The sequence below is a fragment of the Rhamphochromis longiceps genome, linkage group LG1 (assembly GCF_057381845.1).
Source record: "Rhamphochromis longiceps isolate RC_006_pf linkage group LG1, R_longiceps_female_GT1.1, whole genome shotgun sequence".
Classification (NCBI taxonomy): Eukaryota; Metazoa; Chordata; class Actinopteri; order Cichliformes; family Cichlidae; genus Rhamphochromis; species Rhamphochromis longiceps.
The window spans coordinates 6,645,815-6,664,907 of NC_140557.1; the positions used below are offsets into that span (position 1 = coordinate 6,645,815).

The 19,093-nt window shown below is 40.0% G+C and overlaps 1 pseudogene across 1 annotated transcript; it reads left to right on the top strand.

Annotated features, from left to right (window-relative positions):
- Positions 1-130: 130 nt before the first annotated feature.
- LOC146678191 (ATP-binding cassette sub-family C member 12-like) lies at positions 131-18,300 on the top strand (annotated as a pseudogene). Its single transcript, XR_014912977.1, has 30 exons — positions 131-298; positions 2,789-2,925; positions 3,052-3,198; positions 3,547-3,694; positions 3,879-4,106; positions 4,597-4,770; positions 4,861-4,862; positions 5,035-5,180; positions 5,419-5,567; positions 5,783-5,890; positions 7,407-7,634; positions 7,711-7,782; positions 7,907-8,031; positions 8,852-8,924; positions 9,117-9,320; positions 11,045-11,179; positions 11,348-11,453; positions 11,653-11,751; positions 12,327-12,430; positions 13,266-13,448; positions 13,605-13,831; positions 13,920-14,057; positions 14,201-14,353; positions 14,434-14,523; positions 14,646-14,835; positions 15,885-16,044; positions 16,126-16,204; positions 16,349-16,462; positions 17,682-17,846; positions 17,916-18,300. The product of XR_014912977.1 is annotated as an ATP-binding cassette sub-family C member 12-like (transcript).
- Positions 18,301-19,093: the final 793 nt, after the last annotated feature.

Sequence of the window (19,093 nt, forward strand, 5' to 3'; positions counted from 1 at the left end):
TAATCCTTTTTCCTTACTAGTTACTATGTTTTAAAAATCTGACGATTCTCCTGCCTAATATCAACAAAACTGGCAAATATAACAAGCTGATGATACATCCCTCCCAAAGTCACTTGTCTGTTGCAAAAGACTACATAGCTTTAAAGACCATGTAGCTCACAGATAAGGTAGCCTTATTACCAAACCTCCTCTGCAGATCGATCGATTAGTATAAAAGCGCCGCCTACAGACCAATCACCTCTCACGGAAGATGGCGTCGGCACGTGTGGAGCATCCTGCGGACTTGGTTGTGTGGGGGGTAAGAGGTCTTGAGAGACCGTGTTATCCCTTTGATTTTTGCACGAGCATGACCCTAAAAGCGCACTGAAGTCTTGTAGACAACCTGTTGTTTACAACAGAAAGGCCGCAGTTTGAAGAATTTCTTTGTTGGAATATTGAAACTAAACATCCATTGCATAAGGAAAAATTGCAAGAATAAATATAAATAATGGAGTTGTTCCTGTAATTACACTTACTAGTGCTTTATTGCCAGGACAGCGGCTTCGAGAAGCTCCTTAATGGTATTTAAAATCGCTGGGAATGTGCATGATCGGGGTGTACTCTGATTTATTTCTTATGTGACTATGTCGAAATAGTTTTGTTGTTGTTTTTTTTTTTTTTTTGCAGCAACTAGTGCTTTTAATCTGCGGGCCTGCAATTCTAATTTTCTGAAAGTTCTCTGATCCTGTTCGTGATTGGTTATATCCTGCCAGCAGCGACCCCCCTTTGTGTGAACGTGTTCGTGGCTAAATTGGGAAAACCAACCGTTGATTTGCTGAGTCGTGAATAGGGATGGGTACCGGTGTCCGGTGCCATGATGGCACCGGTTCTGACATAAACGGTAGTAACCAGACCGAAAAGCAGCGCACAATTCGGTGCTTTATTTCGGTGCTTTTTTTTCCTGAGCTGTGATACACTTCTAGCCAATCATTTTACGTTTCCGAGGATAGTAGGCGGGGCCAGGTACGTACGTTCTTTTAGAGCAGAGCTACAGATTAAAAATGTCCAAGGCGAAGCGGTCAAAAGTCTGGCTGTACTTCACAGCAAAATATGCAAACTCAGCAGCCTGCAACAAGTGCTTTAAGCTGATACTGTGATACTGTCAAAGGAGGTAACACCAAGAATCCGATTAAACAGCTGGCGACGCATCGCGGTTTTTTTTTAAAAGCCGAGAAATGCGCTGTATTTGATAGCTTGCTGCGAGACCTCACACCGTGCACGTTGGGTGGGTTGCCAGTTATCGGACCCGGAGCAACATCCCCCAAAAACCCGAAGAATAGAGTCCTGGCCCCTAGCCCTGCCAGTGTAGCAGAAATGATGATGAGGATGATGATGCAGCAGCAGCCGTTCTTCTCTGCATGAGTAGCTGTTCCTGTGTAATTTACGTTGAGTAGGCTAACCACGTGATTACGATTAATGCATGTAAGGTGAACTAGCAAACATCATCATAGCTACATGCGGCTGTCTTCTTGTTTGATGGCAGATACTCCCTTCACCCTGGACAAAAAGGCTAAAATGACCAAAGAAAAAGTGGGAAACAGTTAAACATGAGAGGTTTTTGGACAAAGTTTGTGTTTTTTCCATTGTTTAAGCACTGCTTCCAGCCAAGAGTGATACCATATATGCCCCATAGCTGCAGAAAAGGCTAACATTGTTATATTTTTACAAAAAAAACCAGCTGAACATGAGAGGTTTTTGGACAAAGTTTGTGTTTTTTCCATTGTTTAAGCACTGCTTCCAGCCAAGAGTGATGCCATATATGCCACATAGCTGCAGAAAAGGCTAACATTGTTATATTTTTACAAAAAAAACCAGCTGAACATGAGAGGTTTTTGGACAAAGTTTGTGTTCTCCATTCTTTAAGCACCGGTTCGAGCACCGTTTAAGCACCGGCACCGTTTCAAAAGTACCGATTTGGCACCGGTATCGGATAAAACCTAAACGATACCCATCCCTAGTCGTGAACCAGCTTCCTGAAAGTTGGTGGTTTTAGTGAAGCCGCGTAATGACAAGACGCTTTGGGAGCGCTGAGCTTTGTTTTTAGAACAGGCCCGGTGTTTTGGCACAACACCGAGCTGAGCGATGTAGATGGGGCCATACTCACACAAACCAAAAACTAAACACCAGTAATGTTCCCTCTAAGCTGCGCAATTGCGCACTGCTGGCACGGTCTCTGCGCACAGAAAATCTGCGTTGCGCACAAAAAAAATCTAACCTGAATTGAAATTAAAATTAATACTTTAACAATTCTGTTGTGCAGTGTTAGTCAGTAAGTGGCTGCTTCCGTATGGGATACGTGTCATCGACCTGAGCAGCCCAGTTCTCTGGGTTTTGCTTACGTCGCCGGGGAAGGGCTGCTTGCATTTAAATAAATAAAGAAATGAATAAATAAATAAAGGGACAAAAATTAAATCAAAGAAAAGGAGAGCATGGCGTAATAACACGATGAAGAGCTGTTTGATTTGCATGTAGTATAAATAAAAATAGGTGTTCACTTTTTTCTCTGCTTGGAAAATGTTTAAATAATTTCACTTGTGTCAGTTTGATTAATTTTGGTTGTTTAGGACATGACGAGGTAGTTAGTTTTATGTTTTCTGAACATGTTTCCATATCTACTAAAATTGTAATTAGGAAGTACAATTAATTGTTAGTTAGTTTAGATGTCTTTTTTTTCATTTTGTTTCCAGATTTGTTACTTGGACTGAGCTTATACACCTTTCTGTCTGTCTTTGTTTTTCTGCCTCTTTAGGGAGAAGAATTGGGACCTGTGTCTCTTGCCTCAGAAGATACAGATAATGACAACAGGGAAATACCCCATCCTTGCCCATTTGGAAAATACCGACGGAGCTTGGAGACCCTTATACCCTTCCGCTGTTCCTCACCAGAGTCAGTTTCATTGATGAAAGAGAAATTGCTAAATGTAACCTGTCTGCCAAATAAGTTACTTTCTTTGATATAGAATGTCTTCCTTGTACAGTACTCATTTGCTTTTGCTTTTTTTGTCTTGTCCAGGTCCCACGCTGTAGATAATGCAGGTTTAATATCATCTTCAGTCTTTCTGTGGATGATCCCCAAAATGTGGGCCATGTTCAAGAATGGGCTGGATACATCCGACCTACACCTGTCTCCTTTTGATGTAGCAGACATTAGCGCAAAAAGGTCTCTCTTTGCAGATTCACATTTTTCGGTTGTTGTTTAAGGCATTCGCAGAATCTAACATTTCAATGGATGATGCATTTTGTTTACAAAGGGGGTAAACAAGCATGTGGGAAAGAAACCTCAGACGAAAGAGATGATGCACAACGAGGAACAAAGAAAGGGCTTTATTAGAAATATTAAGAGGAATAGACAGAAACCCAAAGTAGGTCTGCTTGGGACATGACGCACCATTAATGTAGCTGCTGAAATTTGCACCTTGAAGATAAGTCAAAGGAATGAGGCTGACTTGTCAAAATTAAATGCTAGACAATTTTTAGTGTACATGATTTGATTGTGAGTGTTTTGCAGGCTCCAGAGGCTATGGAATGAAGAAGTGGCAAGGAGAGGCTTGGAGAATGCCTCACTGATTCGGGTGACTCTTCGTTTTCAAAGAACTAGACTGATTCTGTCCGCCCTCGTTTCCATTCTTGCCATGGTGGCGGCCTTTTTGGGGCCGGTGAGTTGTCGTCATCTGTATTTTCAGACTTTGTGACGTTCTGATGTTTGCCTAAATGTTTTATTTATTATAAATCAAATTTGACTTCAAGAAATAGTGGTTCATACTCTGTAAACAGTTTCTAATCGCTTTTTTAGAATTTCTACTCTCTGAAGTGTATCAAGCAGTTTGTCTGTCCCTTCAGGCGGTCGTCGTTTATAAGATCTTAGACTACGTTTGTGACCCAGGAGAAACCAGTGGTGTTGGTTTGGCCTTTGCTTTGTTCACCACAGAGTTTCTCAAAACTTCCATGATATCCTTGCAGTGGGCATTAACACTGCGTACGGCCATCAGACTGAAAGGTGCCTTATGCTCTTTGGGCTTCCAGAAAGTCACATCTCTGCGAGTACTTGGCGACATGTCAAACGGAGAGGTAAAGACTGGTTTACACACACAGAGAATTCACTTTACCTGCACTGCTGTGAAAAGTGGCCTAGTCAAAGTCTAGACTTGAATCTAACTGAGATGTGTTGGCATCAGTAAGTCTTTCATGCTTGAAAATCCTCCAATGTGGCTGAATTACAACAATTCTGTTGAGAAGAGTGGGCCAAAATTCCTTCGGGACTCATTCCCATTATTACAAATGTTTGATTGCGGTTCTTCCTCTCAAGGGTGGCATAACCACCTATCACTTTTTCATGTATGGACAGGTACATTTGGAGAACTTCACCTTCATAAATTAAAGCACAATTTAAACACTTTGTATTTATTTTGGTAATTTTTGTCTAATATTAAGATTTGTTTCATCCTAAAGAAATGCATGAGACAATAAGATACTTTTTCAGTAAATCTTCTCACATTTGGTGTATTATGAAAAACAGGTGAAATATAAGGTTTCGTTTTCTCATTTTTCTTTCATCTAGATTCTTAATATTTTGACAAATGTTGGACACAATGTTTTTGAGGCAGTTGTGAATGGGAGCTTTGTGATGTCCACCCCTGTACTCTTTGTTGCGGGCATTTGTTATGCCTGGAACATTCTGGGCTACACTGCAATTATTGGAGTCCTCATCTACGTCATCTGTATTCCCATTGAGGTATGTACATGAAGTTAATAAAGTGAGATAGATAAATACAAAAAGGGCTCTGATTGAGGTAAGCATTACAGTCAATGTTGTAATGTAAAGTTGTAATGTAGATAAACTATGAAAGAATTTGCCCAAACGTAATATTGGGCATGTAGTTTAATATGCTGAAACCTGTGCTGTGAGGTCTAAGTCATCATTGAGGAATACCCTTACCTTCTACTTTTGGAATCTTGGCAATCAGGGGACTAATCATTTTTTCTTCTTCTTTTCTAGTATCTTGGCATATCTCACAAATGTATTCAAGACAAAAGCAATGGTAATAAAAGACAAACGTGTTCATACAATGACTGAGATTCTCAACAGCATTAAGCTAATCAAGATGTACGCCTGGGAAGAATCTTTTGAGATGAAAATTGCAGGTAAATCGAGCAGCTGTTTCCCATTTGGCAGCACTTTCCATTTATCTAGTAATATCGCATATCACACGCATTATTTATAGACTCCCATTTGTTTAGATACAAAATCAGGCATGTAATCTTGTTACTAGATGCAAAAGAGATGATGTGAAATGTTTGAGTGCTATGGATGTGTGTTAGGGTGCGTCTACAAAGAATGATGAAAGTAACAGACTAGGCAAACAAACTTTCTTTCTTACAGAGTTGAGGAAACTTGAAAAGAAACTAGTACAGAAGATCCTTGAAATCCAGATTATTAATGGCAGCTTGACCATGGCCATCAGCACCATTGCCACTGTTTTCACCTTTCTCATCCACACTTTGTTGGGGTTACCACTGAAAACATCTGATGTAAGTAGTAGCACAGCTCTGTAACAATATTATGCAGTAACACAGCCTCTGTTAGCATTTCCACTCGGTGATTTGGAGAAGTTGTGAGTAGAGATGAACTGAGAAGAAAACTGCGAGAATTTTGTAAGAAGGCTTGGTCTACTGACAGAAAAGGTCTAACATATAAATTGAGGATTGTTGTGTTGTGAGATTATAGTGCAATATTTTCTTCCCAGGCTTTTACTGTTGTTGCCATCTTCACCTCCATGAGGTTCACCTTTGCTCTCATGCCGATTGCTGTGAAGGCCCTCACTGATGCTTTTGTGTCACTAAAACAACTTAGGGTAAGCTCTTCTTTTTGGTTCTAGTAGTAGTAGTAGTAGTAGTAGTAGTAGTAGTAGTAGTAGTAGTAGTAGTAGTAGTAGTAGCGTTTCCACTTGTTATGGTCTTTCTGTTCATTATTAAGTTTTCTTTAATACACTTTTATCACTGTCTAAGGAGCTTGGAAAGAAAAGTGTCTGGACTTCTTGAACACGTTTCACCTCTCATCTGAGAAGCTTCTTCAGTTCTAGGGTCAAATGGTGGAGAGTCCCAGATTTAAGCCCTGTGGGAGTGTCCCCCCCCAAGAGGGATAATGAAACCCCCAAATGATCAATGGTCATGAGAATTTGCATAATTAAGATTAAGGAACTGACCTCCCAGCCCATTGTTCCTTCAGTGGGCTGGTTTCAGTCATTATGCAAATGTACTGTTTATAAACTTGGGGAAACCTGCAGTCAGCTGAGACTGAAGAAGTCACTTGGATGAGTGACGAAACGTTTCTACCACTTAAAGAACTTAAAGAAGTCCAGACGCTTTTCTTTGCAAGCTCCTTTGACTACGATGACCTGGATGACTGAGAACCTTTCGGGTGAGCTCATTGTGAAACCTAGCCCCACCCTATCATGGGATTTCCTGAGGTCAAATAGCCCAGGATGTGAGTGGGCACAGTGGACATAGATGGCTTCTTTCACTCCTCTTTCAAACATCTGTCCTCTATTTCCAAAATGTGAACATTGGCATCCTTGAAAGAGTGACCTTTGTCCTTTACATCCTGGCCCAGAAGCTTCTCGGATGAGAGGTGAAACGCGTTCAAGCAACTTAAAGAAGTCCAGACACTTTTCTTTCCAAGCTCCTTAGACTACGATGACTGAGAACCTTCAGACACACTTTTATCACTATTGTAATATAAGTCCAATTTAAGCATTGCTTACTTGTGAAGTATTTCTATGGAAAATAATTGGTTTTGCAAGGCAGCAACTCATTTAGACATGTAGACACAGTCAAGATGACCTGATGGAGCTCATCCAGTCAGATCAGGGGATGGTACAATACCACTAAACATCAAAATGTTGCTTACCATTGTAAAAAAGAGTAGAATGCCTGTCTATAGGATAAGATAACTGCTGACCTAGCTAAGTTTGCCCTGCAGACCTACCCTGTGGCCACACTTTGACTTGTTTCCCTACCATACCTGTGCCACAGACTTTAGGTAGAGTCATAGTTATTATGTGTCCTTTTTGAATTTCATTATTCCTTTTGCATTGATGCCAGACTAAATGTAAAGGAGTAGTCTTACACTCACCACACACTCATGTGAACCTCTCCAAATCTTGTCCTCTACAAACCAGTGAAAAAGGCCATGCTGCTAATCACAAGCTGGATTTGTATTAATCATGATGCTTTTAGGACTTGCAGTACAGTATTTTAATTCATAATCTTTTTAGTTTTGTTAAAGTTGTTACTGCCATGGATCTTAGAAATCTGAAAAGCAAAATTGGTAAAAACCTGAATGATGTAAATGCACTGTGACTGTTTCAGAAAATCTTACTCATCCAGAATCCTGAGCCTTACCTGACGCAGATAGCAGGCAGTAATTCTGCTGTAGTGATGAGAAATGCTACACTTTCATGGACCAAACGCAGCCAGTCAGAGTCACCGCCCAGAGCAGCTAATGAGGTGACGGAACACAATATGGACGTGCCTTCTCCGAATGAAAATGTTGAGACCTTACCAACCCTCAGAAACATCTCTTTTACACTACCCAAGGTGTGATCAAATAATAACTGAAGTTATCAAGACTCTGCTGGATATGAAATGATTATCTCTGTGATATTTCCTGAAGGGAAAACTGCTTGGTGTTTGCGGGAATGTGGGTAGCGGAAAGACGTCACTGATTTGCAGCATTTTGGAGCAGGTTTGTTTCTTTTGTATGCTCTATTGTTTTGTATCTGTCTGCATTTATTCACATTATGTTTTTACTATTTCTAACTTTACATTACAGTGACATTAGTTTTTTGGCCTGCTCACTTTCCTTTTAGATGTACCTTCTTCAGGGCTCCATCACAGCTGATGGGACATTTGCGTACGTTTGCCAGCAGGCCTGGATTTTTCATGGAACTGTTCGAGAAAATATTCTCATGGGGGAACCTTTTGATCAGGCCAGGTAAGTTAAATCCATCTTCTTGCATTTATGGCTGCCATCTCCTCCTTGTCAACCACCACTTTGTCTGTATAGTTAATCGAGGCCCTTTCGAACTGCATGTCCCCAATCTGCCCTGGGAGGCACAAAAAAATCAAGTTGGATACCTTCCATGGAACTTCTAACGGTTTTTATTTTGACATTCTGAAATGTTGGTGGAAGGTTCATAGTCAACCAAAATGAGGTCCTCTTGGTTTTCTGACAGTATCACCTCTACTGCCAGAGATGGTAAAAAGCTTGGCTAGGAACCAGTGTTTGCTGTAAACTTTATCAATTCACTTTGTTTCAAAATCAGATTTCCATAAACTGCTGCTGAGGGGAAAACGGTTTAGGAATAAATTAATAGCAGTCCTTTAAAATATGTCAAAATAGCATAACTGAATTGATACATTTAATGCAACATTTTGCATGAAATCCTTTTTCTTGTTAAATGATTTTGGTCATGCTTTACTGTCAGCAATTGGTAAATTGGACTGGAACTTCTGTAACACCTTTCTATTCAGGTGAGCACACAAAGCATTTTGTTCTTGCACACATCCAATCACATACACATTTATACAGTGTTTAACATTCTTCATTTATAACATTCTTAGACACTCACTCACCCTTTGATGGATGCATCAAGGGCAACTGGGGGTTCAGTATGTCGAGGAACTCGGGTTAAATTCAGTGACCTCTTGTTCTGCTAACTGAGCCGCAGTCACCCACAAGTTATAATTGGCTGAATAAATGACTAGCTCCCATCCTATTAACCAGTTTGTTGCCTTGTACTGCTCCCCAACAGATATGACAGAGTTGTGGATGTCTGTAGCCTCAGAGCTGACCTAAGCATCCTGCAATATGGTGACCAAGCTGAAGTGAGTGCTTTCCAGACCAACAGGGGAGTGTCACACACCGACACAGGGGTTTTTAAGTGTATTTATTTACCCCACTCACTTAAGATGTAACTCAAGCTTGCAAATTGATGCTACAATAAAGTGGAAGGATTAAATTGTAATTTAGTATTAATCAAAAGTTCACAATATTATAAATATCCTTTTTGTGGGCAGATTGGAGAGCGGGGTCTAAATCTATCAGGGGGACAGAAGCAGAGAATCAGCCTGGCAAGAGCGGTCTATTCCAACAGGGACATTTTCCTCCTTGATGACCCACTATCTGCTGTTGATGCTTATGTGGGGAAACACATTTTTGAAGAATGTATAAAGAAAGAGCTGAGAGGAAAATCCATCATACTGGTTACACATGAGCTCCAGGTAGGAAAACGTATTCAATTATTATGTAGTGGAGACTGGGCTGTCTGGGCTCAAAAGCACCTTTTCCTTTAGTACCTACTCTGACTCGCCTCGGATCGACTGGTTTTCCATTGTAATCTGGTACTACATGCGTGGTTGTCGTCATACCAAAGCGTCTAAGTGTCCGGTGACGTAATTAATATACAACACGAATGCTACAAAAAAGATGGATGTCAAGGCAAGAAATATACCTGCTGCTGCCAGCCAATCGGTCCCATGCAGTGTTACAACGTCACATTTTAGTACCTGCTCGGATTAACCCCAGGCAAGCAGGTACTGTGGCCTAACTGAAAACTGCAAGTCAATCAGAGTAGGTACTAATGGGAAAACAGGCTATCGTTTAAAGTGGTGGTTCCCAAACTTTTTTTACTGGGCCCCCCTTTGTTTTACAAGAAAACTGTTGCTCCCCCCCGCACAAACACATCCTCCAACCACACACACACTCATATTTTGTTTCCAAACTCATTGCGGTTTATTTCACACCTCAAACATTTAGTAAACGATTAAGCAAATGCAAGTAATCTGCAATAAATTACAGGTAGCAATGAAATAAACTACGAACTCTTGTACGCTACGTCCACACCTACATGGGTATTTTTGAAAACACAGCTGTTTCTGGACGTTTGGGCCTTTTGTCCACACGTAAACGGGGTTTCGAATCACTGAAAACTGAGATTTTTTTTTTTTAAACTCCTTTTTTGCGTTTACATGTGAACGAGGAATACGGAGTTTGTCACACAATGTCAAAGGTGTGTGCCTTTTTTCACGTCACGCTGTGCGCCACGTTATTGTTTACATGAGATGAATTGCAGAATGGAAGATAGTCAGATTAAGAGTATTTTGTCTCTATCTGCAGGTTACTGCAGTTACATGTCCCTCCATTTAGAAAGGCAGAGGCGTCACGGTGTAATTATTTTACTTGTTTCCGTTTCCTGTGTAATAATATTCAACATTGCTATCAATACATTTTTCAAAAGATGCCTCTTTGTGCAAAATGGGTTCAAAAACATAAACAACTGTGGGATACTGTTTGTCTGTGATTTGAACCGAGAGAACAAATCGTGGCAGGAACGACCTGATATTATTTGTATCCCGCTGTAACTTTACTGTATAAAGAGCTAACATCTCCAAAATGTCAGGAGTAGTTAGTCATTACAGCAAGCGTTTGTGAACTAAAAAATCAAGAATGTGGGATACTGATTTGGAGAGCCCAGCGCATCCTCCCGACGCAGGGAAAACCAATTCTGCAGGGGAGAGCTACCTCGGCACTTGTGCAGGTGAAACCAAATGGCAGATATGCTTCACCATATTTTCTAGTCTTTGGCTTAGAATGAAGTTGGTTTGGAAACATATTCAGCGATGCTTCATCTCCTGCTTTGCGTTTGTGTGAGAGCCCCGTCAAAAAACCTGTCCATTATGCTAGCAGTGTCCAAACGTTCTTTTCTTCTTCTTCTTCCCCCCCCCCCCCTTTTCATATTGGGCGGGCCCCACACTTTGGGAAGCTCTGGTTTAAAGAAACATACCTGAGTACGTATGGAAAACCTACATATTTTGCTCATGAGTTGTAAGGTGCAATTTTTCCAAAGAATAAGGATTTGTCACATGCCAGTAACGCACACAACTGTTTAGAGCTCTAACCAGAGTTGAGCTGGTTTTGATAATTTGTTCTTCCTTGTGGCTTTTAGTATTTGGAGTTCTGTGATGAGATCCTGGTTCTGGACAATGGAACAGTATGGGAGTCTGGAAACCACAGGGATCTGATGAGAGCCAATGGACGCTATACTCAGCTCATCAGTACCTACCAGATGGAAGAGTCCAAAGTAAGGGTGTCATGTATCATGGTTCTATTACTGTCCTTATTATTGAAACAAAATTGACTGTAAAACAAAGTGTGCGTTCCATAAGTGTCAATGTTTTAAGCTTATCCAGACTGAGCTGTAAGACTGTCCTTGATATATATTTATTTATTTTTATTTTTCTTCTGTCAGGCCAAGAAAAAGAAAGCTGGGGACATGGCACTAGCATCATTTATTGATGGCCAGTTGGAAGAGATTGACCTCAGACATTGTGCAAGCACTGGCACTGAGAATCCTGGTGTGAAAACATGGAAGAAAAACATTTGATTTAAACTGACATATTTTCCCTGAAGAGCAAGTTTAAAAAAATAAATAAATAAATAAATTTATTCAGATATTAGATGTCAGCTAATAAAAATGTATTTTTCTTTTTCATTCTATAATGATACGTTTGTTTGTTTGTTTGTTTGTTTGTTTGTTTGTTTTTGTTTTTTAAGCCGCTGTCCCAGCTGGTAATCAGCTAGTGAGTCAGGAGTCCTCTACAAAAGGTGCCATCTCCTGGAGAACATACTGCACATACTCCCAGGCACTTGGAGGTCTGTTATTCACACATGGAATGTTGGGGTTATGTATGAAATTAAATTGCATATTTTCATTTTAAATGTTTTTTTGTTTATAAATTTTTTTATCAATGCACAGAAAGTTATTGCATGTCAGTTTTTAATTTATTTTTAACTTTAAAATAAAGGATTCGATATTAGCCTTTTTACTGGTGTCAAACAAGCTTGGCTATATATACTGGGTTCTAAACATCCCCTCACAACTGCCAAGACACTTGTTAACAACTTGGCAAAGTCAAGAATTGTAGTCTCAAAGAAGATAAACCACTACAACGCTTCACAAGAATAGATTTGTAAGACCAAGAACTACTCCAGACTTTGGTTGTTTAGAGCAAACAAGAGAATCTGTCAGATATTACAATTCAAGTCAACATAACATATTGATCAGTAGCTTTCATTTGTTTTCCCCCCCATATAACTACCACTGAGTACACTGTAAATTCTTCCTCTAACTCCTGTTTCCCAATGCTGCATATGCTTGTGGATACATTATTATGAGCAATAATGCACAGCCAAACTTGTGATGCATAAACTGCTCATTGTTGTTACAGGCTACACAGTTTCTTTCATTATCCTCCTGAATATGTTCCTGTTGGCAGGATCCACAGTCTTCAGCAATTGGTGGTTTAGCTTCTGGATGGCAAGTGGTGATGGGGTGAGAATTATTTCATTCCTTATCACTGTCACACACGTTGAAATAGTTCTCTGTGAGCCTTCAACTCACAAGAGGGTAAGAAGTCATGCCTTTTTTGTGGCTGTTGTGCAAGATAAACTCTTTCTGTATTTACATTTTGCTACGTAAAGCTGAGTTGATGTTACATCATCACTCATTGGTCTTCTAGCTCTCCTGCTGGTCCACACTTACACGCTCCGCCTACTGCCAATATCTCAAGGTTGGCTTCATCAGCAATCAAGTTTTTTTCTAATTGCCAGTTATTTTTGAAAATGTTTATTTTGGCCTAGTCCAAGCATTTCTCATTGAAACAACTTGATGTTTTGATCTTCTGTTGGTTTTGTCACTTAGTTTTGGTCATTACACACTCACTCTAGTTTCAATGCACTTGCCCCTTAAAATACTTGGAATGCCTGAGGGTCATCTTTCAGCTTGAAGACAGTATAAAAATTTCAGCAAGGGTTTTAGCTGTCACTTGAGTAAGCGTCATCCCTGAACCATAAGAAATCAGTTTGAGGAAATCTTGAGGAAAAGTATTTGATGCTCACAAAGCAGGAGATGAAATCCTGTGGTAACTTTGTATGTCTGAGTGTCAAGAACTTGAGTGAGAAGTATCGTGATTTAAAATCCAGAGAGCCACACATTATAGACCAAGCCTGGCAGATGTAGCAAGCGAAAAACTGTTTCGGACTCCTCAAATTCTGTTTATTTCTAGTTTTAGGAAATGATATTTAATCATTCGTTTATGTATACAATGACTTTGTCTGACTTCACTAACTTTTCTTTTTTTTAATTAATTTATGTTTTTATTTCCAAGTCATCCAGTAACACAACTGCAGTCCAGGGAGAAATCTCTCAAAATCCACACCTTCACTTCTACCAGGTTATTTATGCTGCAACAGTGGTTGTCATTGTTGTACTTTCCATTGTGAAATCCATAATCTACACTTATTTCACCTTGAAGGCCTCCTGCAAATTCCATGACATGCTGTTCAAAAAGGTACTGTGAATTCTCAGCACCATAGAAATCTCTGCTAGTCACCATTACACATGGTCATTTTAAATATGGATAAGGGTTTACTTATCACAAATGTATTGAATCCAAAACTGGGAACGTTTACTAGCTACAGATGAACTGTTTGTTTTCCTATTGCAGATTATTGATAGTCCAATGAGTTTCTTTGACACAACTCCAACGGGCCGACTTCTAAATCGTTTCTCTAAAGATCAAGACGAAGTGGAAACTGTCCTTCCTCTTGTCATGGACTCTTTCTTACAGTGTTCTCTACTCGTCGCATCCACAGTTGTTGTCATCTCAGTTATTTTCCCCGCCATGCTTGTAGTTGGAGTTATTATGGCAGCTTTTCTTGCCTTCACTGTCTTGTGAGTTTATGCTGGTTAAATCTATAAAACACAGTTACTGAAAGTAACAGGTCCTCTAAGGTACTATATATCTGTGCCTTCTCTGCAGTGTATTCCAGAGGAGTATACGTCATATGAAGAATCTAGAAAACATCAGTCGCTCTCCATGGTTTTCTCTAACGACATCAACTTTGCATGGCCTCAGCACCATCCATGCCTATAGTAGAAGAGACAGCCTTATAGAACAGTAAGTTTCTGAAATTTGTTACTAGGCTATCACCTCTTGCTTTTGCAATGTTTTTGATACAACACATTGTAAATTGTATGTTTCTTTGGGGCGGGGTGACTGTGGACAGTGGGATGTTCAAAAACTCCTGTTTTATATTACAGGTTCAATATCTTGACTGATATCAACTCCAAATACCTTTTCATGTTTAATGCTGGCACACTACGACGCTGTTTGTGGCTCTCTTTGTAGTGCTCAGCAGTAATGACTTAATCAGTCCATCCTTGAAAGGCCTCGCGATATCCTATTCCTTGCAGGTATATTTGGACAGCACATGAAGCCATGTTCATTTTGCTTTTCAGACATGGATTTACATAATTTTTAAACTTATTTTCAGTTGACAGGCATGCTTCAATATGTAGCCAGACTCTCGATAGAAGTGGAAGCAAGATTCGACTCAGCGAAACGGCTCCAGGAATATGTCACGGTCAGACTCATGTCCTGAAATCATTCACCTGTCATTGTTTTGCTGAGACCAAGGCCAGAGTTCATTAAACATGCTACACACCCATCTGCTTGATCCCTGTAAACTTTTAATTGTGTTTGCAGGATTGTAGGTCTGAGGCTCCCAGGCATGTTAAGGAGACTCAGATCCCACAGGACTGGCCTAGCAGTGGGGGCATCACCTTCGTAGACTATAAGATGAGGTACAGAGAGAATGCACCAATTGTGCTGAACGGTATTGATTTCCACATTCAACCTGGAGAGAAGCTGGGGATCGTGGGAAGGACTGGCTCTGGTAAGGCTCTGGGTTCAGTAGCTGTTTCTCTTGTTGATTTCATCTAGTCTTTGGGTGATGATGATTTACAACAATACACCCTAGAAATGATGATAAATACATGAACTAGTTTTTCAACATCACTCTGAGACAGACAATTTAATCTTAGAGTGTGCAAATATAGGAAGGCAGTCCTACATAGTTTGTTTAATATCCTCAATGTTACTGGAGGCCAAGGTAATGTCATCCAGGGTATCTGGCCATGTTTCTAAGATAAGGCAGTGCACAACAACCTCAGTTTTTTCTGAATTTAGAAGCACTTAGAGGTGATCCAGGTTTTAATTTCTTTAAGAGATTCCTGTAGTTTAATTACTTGGTGTGTGTCAACAGGCTTCATAAGTCTGGGTATCATCAGGCAATGAAAATGTATGCTATTTATAATAACACTGCCTAAGGGAAACTCTTATAATGTAAACAGAAATGGTCCCAACACAGAACTCTGTGGAACTGTATCAGCATCAAACGCTGAGGTCTAACAAGTCAAGAACAAAGAGTTGACTGTAAGAGGCCAGAAGAAAACCATTTGCCACCTTCACTTGTTCCATTTCTGTACTGTGAGCTCTGAAAGTTGACTGAAACTGCTGTTTTACTTTGAAGAATTTTTGAGATAAAGTTAGCCAATTATAGGCCAGTCTCTAAGATAGCTGGGTCAAGTGATGGCTTTTAAATAATGGTTTAATTACTGCCACATTAAAGGCCCGTGGTAAATAACTTGTTAATAAAGATAAGCTGATTATAATTAAGATGAAGATTGGTTAATAAAGAAGATTAGTTAATGGTAGGAGGGCTTTTTCTTTTTTAATTGTTATTGTTGCTATTATTCCCCCACCCCAACCCTCTAAGATAGATGGCACCCCTGCCTACACCTGGTTGTGCTGAAAGTTTAGTGATTGACTCTAAATCCTCCCATATTCCTGATTTCAAATGATATTTTATGTAGCACATTTTAATGTAAATTTTAACAGTTTTAGGTTAATTCAGCTACTCTAATCTGCGGTTTGCATCTGTAGGAAAATCATCTTTAGGAGTAGCTCTATTTAGACTTGTGGAGCCTGCAGCAGGAACCATACTGATAGATGGGGTGGACATCATGTCCATTGGCCTGCAAGACCTGCGTAGCAAATTGTCTGTGATTCCTCAGGACCCTGTGCTATTTGTTGGTACAGTCAGGTAACCTTGGCCAACCCATAAATCTCACATTGGTCTGACCACTGTGGATCAGTAACTGGCTAATGACCCCCATCCCTGCAGGTACAACTTGGACCCCTTTAATAAATACACTGATGAGGAGATCTGGGCAGCGCTCGAGAAGAGCTACATGAAGGACTCGGTATGTTTTGAGTGCAACATAAAAGTTGGTACATTTAAAATTCCTATACAGCCCCTTTTTTTTTCTTTCTCTCTCTGCTCTTTGTTTGTATACATTATGAATTAGGATAGTGGAGTGGAGCTGTAATGTGATTTGTTTCCTCAGATCTCAAAGCTGGAGGGGAAGCTTGAAGCACATGTTATGGAGAATGGAGAAAACTTCTCTGTAGGCCAGAGACAGCTGATCTGTATGGCTAGAGCTTTACTCCGTAACTCCAAGGTCAGAGTGCACTTTTTTGGGGGGGGGGGGTGGGCTTGATGATTTGTCACCTGGCTGGGACAATGCTGTCACATACTGCATTCACTGATGCCAGTCAAAGCAATTTCCTGTGACTCTCTGTCAATATGCTCTGCACTGTCCTTAAACATCGCAAATCTGTCCTGATTTAAATTTTTTCCCCTTGAGGTCATCAGTACAATGTTTAGATTCCTCTTCAGAAGTACCCCTAAGCCTTAAAAGCCTGGTAGGGTATTGTTGTCACTCCGCAGGGCAGATGGACAGGATGTACACCTAAGTTTGAATGCTACTTGAGATTGAGGTGACGTAGGAGCGTCAAATTGAGACCATAGACATATTTACTAAAAATCTCAGACGGAGTTGAATCTCAAATTTCTAAAAATAAATATAAAAACTTGAGAACAAGGTGATGTAAGATTTTGAAATTTGTACATAGGTGTGTCTGCTAGGAGGCTGAGTGGCACCACTGGCAGTCACCAGTATTTTCTTTCTGTTTTTTCCTCTTTACATGGCCACTGCAACATAATCTTCACTCGGTATCTGTTGGAGAGGTCTGCCACCCTGTGGCCAACTTCCTTTGGAAAAAATACAAAAAAATAACTTAAGACAAAGGAAAATTATTTTTATGGACTTCTCCGATTTATCATGGCACTTTTCAGAAATCCAAAATTAGCAGCCATGCTCAAAATGGCCCAGAGGTGAATGAGAATGGTAAATGGCCTGTATTTGTATAGCGCTTTACTTAGTCCCTAAGGACCCCAAAGCGCTTTACACCACATTCAGTCATCCACCCATTCACACACTGGTGATGGCAAGCTATACTGTAGCCATAGCTGCCCTGGGGCGCACTGACAGAGGCGAGGCTGCCGGACACTGCCGCCCCCGGGCCCTCTGACCACCGCCAGTAGGCAACGGGTGAAGTGTCTTGCCCAAGGACACGATGACCGAGACTGTCTGAGCCAGGGCGCGAATTCATGGGGCCCCATGACCGTGAATGAATGAGAGGCCAAATTGAAATTGGTTAAGGGTTATGATTATTATGGACCTGTTCTTCAAACTATTCTATAATGTCTCATTTGTATGAGATTGCTAATCGCCACATTTGTATTTAGAAAGTATGGGCGTTTTATGTATTGTGACATGCTGTCCTCCTTTAAAACTGTTTTTGCTTATACTAATGGTCTGTCCTCTTCTTGAGCAGATCATTCTTTTGGATGAAGCCACTGCCTCCATAGATGCAGAGACAGATGCTCTGATCCAAAACACCATCCAAGAAGCCTTACGTAATAGCACTATGCTCACAATAGCTCATCGGCTCAGCACTGTGATGCAAGCAGATCGTATTCTGGTCATGGACAATGGACAGGTAACAACCCCAAATATGCACAGATTAATGTTGTGTCATCTTATGCTTACTAATTGCTCCATATGACAGGTGGCAGAGTTGGATGATCCAAATACACTGAAGCAAAAGCCATTCTCTATGTTCTCATTACTGCTGACTGCTTCAAACACTGTAAATTTGTGAAACAAAGTAAATCTTGAAACCAAAGAACATCTGTGGAGTAGGCACATGTATTTAGATTACTATTTTAATGACTATTCTGTATATTTAAAAATGTTAATTATTTTATTGTCTTTGTCTTTAAAGTTTAAATCTATAATTGTGTATCTATAATGTGTTGTGTTTTTAAAAAATCTACAGTAAATAAAATGTTGTAACAAACTGTAAAACCATGTTTTGCCAACTTACTGCAGTTATATTCTAATGTTGCTGACAAAATGTTGAGTTAAATTATTCATAATTTAAGAGTTAAACACATCCCCATCTTATTAGCTTTTAGCCTATTGCTTGTTTTTGCATGCATCTGTTATTGCATAGCATCTTAATTTATTCCACCAGTTAATGGACAACTGCACTAAATCAAATGTAAACATTCAGTGACGCGGTGGTGGCTAAAAAGATTTGTTTACCAAAATGTGGGCTGGCAGACTGGACTTGTTTGAGAAGTCTGAAATGAGTCAAGCATAAAATTTGACCACTAAAACATTTTTATTTTTCTGTTCAGAAATGCAAGTAAATAACTGTCATTTGGGTTCCTTATTGAAACACACACAAAGTATTTATTAAGTAAATATGAGGATTCGTGAATGACAATCATTGTATTGGGGGGGGAGGGATCAAACTAAGAAGAGCAGCATACACAAAAGCACCCAACATTCTTAAAACCAATTACAAAGTCAGCTTATATATGCCCTGGAGTGCATCCATTGGCTATAGGACTCAGAACTCAGCCAATAGGATCAGATGGTGTGAAGGGCGGAACTAAGAGGTCGGGACCTGTCACTCAGCCAATAACTGAGTTTTATTTATGCTAGCGCTAGCAGATTTTTATTTGTTGTGACATCTTTGAGTTTTTCATTTGTTTTGTAAACCACTAACAATGATAAATTGCTTGCTTTTCTTTTGTCATGTGCCCTGTATATGTGTTGTCTCCTCCACCACCTCACCTTTTAATCCCGAGCCTTAGAAGTTAAAAAAGAACAAAATCGCTAACATTAGATTTACTAGTTGGAGTAAAACATCTGAAATTGTTGTTTTGTTTTTAATAT